Genomic DNA, 3732 nt, shown 5'->3' with positions numbered 1-3732 from the left:
GGCAGGTCCTGAGAAGCAAACCCAAGTCCCTGTACCTCCTTGCAGGAGCTTCAATCTGCTGAGCTATTTGGCTGGCCCTAAGGGACTCTTACCTAGAGCAAAACCATGTGCCGAGGAAGGTCTATGTTGGAAGAGAAATTGGGAGAATGCTTAGGTGGGCATGAAGCGGGACAAAACAATGGTCAACGAATGAGATTACAAGCACCAGTGCTCAGGTAAAGTTGATTAAATCTACTATTACATATTGTCATCTACAGTGAAGTTGCTTAGTTTGCAGATGTCAGTATATATTGTTAACCAGGGCGAGAATCCTTCCAATTAACTGCTAGATTCGAAAATCTTGTGAAGATTCTCAGGATCATTGCTTACCCATCTTGTACATATCAGTGTATGGCTTGCCTCTGTCATGCTTCCTAGCTCTTCTCCTTGCTCTCTCTTCATTGTCTAGTGGTCAAGTTTTTGCCTTCCTTTTAATTGTATTATACTTTTCTATTTGTAATTCTTTTGAGCTCTTATACTAGGGAAATATATGATATTTACACGTGTATCTGGTTCTTTTCCACTTCTGAGTATATTATCAAGTGACATCCACCTAAACATAAATTCCCCACTTGGATGAGGGAACAAGAGGAATAGAGAGAGGGACATCACTGCCCTGGGAATGCCCCAGTGCGGGTGGACGTGGTGGACGGCGTGGGGGCAGTGCGCAGCGTAGGCTTCAGGGAATGGCATCCTGTGACACCACGGGAGGGCGTGTCCTATGCAGATAATGAAGCTCAGGAGTTGCTGGTTGGATCCCTGGTGTTGAAGCTTGATGATTTTCCTGTGACCAGGGAGATAGCTTAGGGCAGTTTCACAGGCCAGTGCATCTCCTGCGTGGATGGGCTTGGCACACCCGAGAGTGCATGAAGGCAAATGAGCCTGAGTGCAGAGTGAGGCATGCAGGAGGCTTGGTTGGGGATGGTGCAGCAGCAGTCATACTTACCTGGCAGGGGAGACACCATGATCACGAAGGTGGTTTTCCCAGGGCGAAGCTTATCCATTGCACTCCGGATGTGCTGACTTCTGCGATTTCCCCAAATGCAGGAAACTCGACTGCATAGTTTGTGGTAGTGGGGGACTGAGTTCGCACTTTCCCTTGTTTTGTGGTTCAACAAAAGGCTTAAAGGTGCCTTGAATGTTTTTTTCTACATATATTTTAGGTTTGCTTTGTATGTATTTGCTTAATTGGAAGATTATTGTCCTTACACATATAGAAAAAGATGTTTTTGATTTTTCACTTTGTGTTTGTTGACGGCTCTCTACTGACACTCCAAACTTACATGGGCTTGGACACGCCGCATCCTGCTCAGATGACATGGCTCTGTGGACAGTCCTGCTTTGTCCATCGCTCTCTTCTTCACTAGCACAAGGGTCCCACTGTCTGCGCTTTTCTGCTCGGAAGGAGCAATGTCCCATGCCACACTCGGAGAAACAGAATAGAGTGAAAGAGTCTAGCTGTTGACCAGACCAGGTGAGCTCACAGCCCAAAAGCCAAGCAGTACAGTGAAGTGCCAGTGTCACTGCTAGGTGTTTATTTCATGCGAATGTTTGCCAGCAGTTCCTTGAACCCTGAGCTGAGCGCTATAGAGCCAGGTTGAAGCTATTTCAATTGCTAGGCTATTTCTGTTCTTTCTGTTCAATTTCTTTCTTTCCTTCTGTTTCCTTCTCTTCCTTTCCTGTAAAGATCTTAAAGGAGCTACGTGTTCCAAGCTCACCCTGCACAGAGGATCAGCTTTGCTCATCACCGTGCATGGGACACCCACACGTGAGGAGGAGAGTGGTTAATTGATTTGAAAGCTTCATGACTGAGATATATAAATACATCTGCTTTTAGGGGTATTTCTATTTATAAATTTATTAATTTTATATTTTATTATATTAAACAATGTATACTTAAGAGGAAAATGAAATAACATGAAATTAAATTTTAGTATCTATAATGTTGACAAGAAATATCATTTTCAACATCATCCATTGGCCTGCTTACAAAATCTATTCAAGAATAGAAGTACATTTCTATATCAAATTTAATAAAAATTGAAAAAATTAACACCAATATAACCTTTGCCACGCATGACAGCATGTTCCACATACAGGCCTAGGTGATGCTGACAGCATATATGATTTGCTTTCCTGTCTTTGCGCAGGTCATACCTGTCACCTCTTCTCTTCCTGTTTTCTCAGGAGGTTCCCTCTATACTGTGTGCACTTAGCGGAAAAATGAAATACCAATAAAATAAGATATTAAATATGCTATAACTGTTCAGGAAAAACATTGTCCCCTACATCAACTGTTTGCTTAATAAACCTAAAAAGGAATATATAGATCTTTATGTACAGAAGGTAAGGGGATACACACCTGTAATCCCACATGTCAGCAGGAGTGAGAGGCAGGGGAATCGCCTTGAATTGAAGATCGGCCTGCACTACAGTCAGACCAATTCTCAAAAAACTCAAATTAATAAACACATGAATATTGTCCCTTTGTTATTGCAAACTGATTAAACCTACAAACTCCCAAATGAGTGTACACAGAAGAATTAAATAAAAGAGTTAATGATCGGACAGATAACTCAGCAGAGGAAAGCACCTGCTTAGGCAGAGTGCAGCAGCCAGGGTTCCATGCTTGCCATGTGGCCCCGCCTCCAGGGCTTAAGGAGATGCCATTGAGACTGAGAGGTTGGCACATAACTATAATCCCAGCTTTTGGGAGTCTGAACACAGGCAGATCATTATGAATCCAATCTACATAGTGAGACCCTGTAGACTGTGTCCTAAATAGCAAGCAAGCAAGCAAGCAAGCAAGCAAGAAAGAAAACAAACAGTTAACTGGTATGATTTTTAAGGCTCCAGGATGATAAAAACCCTTTCACAGATTTTGAGATTTTGCAAAGGTTAAGACAAAGACATCCTCTGGGTAGCTCATATTTATTTACTTATCAAAGGTGGAGAATACTGAAGAGGGTGGACATCTGAGCAGGACCATTCAAGGACCAGGAAGTCCACTCAGTGATTTCTCCATTAATCCATCATGTCCACTTAGGAGAACTATGTTACCTCCAGGAAGGGCTTCCCCACAGGAGTGAGATGTCTGCAGCTACAGTCCTTGTCTAGTTAATGGACCTTCGAACAGGCGTCCTTAGCTGTGGCCTTGTCTTCTCCTGGGAGTCTTCTAGGCTTCACCTGCCACTGCAGCCCTCAGCTGGGGTCAGGGACTCTCAGAGGTTCACTTCCTATGCATCCCCTGCCATCTCCAGACGAGGGGCCTCAGCGTGGACAGACTCCCAAGTAGGCATAGAAAGCCGATTGGTCACTTACATCCTGCTCAGAGCTGCTTCGTAGAGGTATCTGTGAAAAACTATGTGTGCTACAGTGAACATACAAGTAAAACTCTACCACAAAAATAATCTTTACTTGAATGATTATATGCAAGGCAGTTTCCATACATGAAAGCAGCACATTCCATATACAAGATCAGTTACACTGCTCACATGTGTGTTTTGGTTTCCTGACAGTTTTGGTCGCACATACGTTACGTTTTGTTGGTCTGTCTGTGTTTTTAGGAGTTTCTTGTGATGTCTAAGCTGTCTGCACACTGGTCTGCTCCAGGATTCTTTTGCAGAGTTTTTCTAGGAAGACATTAATACTCCATTCTCTGCTGTATGGAACATTTAGTTCTGATTTTTAGGA

General features: G+C 43.2%; 1 non-coding gene across 1 annotated transcript; it reads left to right on the top strand.

Moving 5' to 3' along the window:
- The first annotated feature begins 977 nt into the window (after positions 1–977).
- Positions 978–1141, top strand: LOC111814854. The gene has a single exon (XR_002819730.1). It is a non-coding gene; the product is annotated as a U1 spliceosomal RNA (small nuclear RNA).
- Positions 1142–3732: the final 2591 nt, after the last annotated feature.

This window comes from Octodon degus, unplaced genomic scaffold, assembly GCF_000260255.1.
Source record: "Octodon degus isolate 3935 unplaced genomic scaffold, OctDeg1.0 scaffold00706, whole genome shotgun sequence".
Classification (NCBI taxonomy): domain Eukaryota; kingdom Metazoa; phylum Chordata; class Mammalia; order Rodentia; family Octodontidae; genus Octodon; species Octodon degus.
The sequence above is the reverse complement of the archived record's forward strand: the minus strand, read 5'-3'. Positions and strand labels throughout refer to the sequence as shown.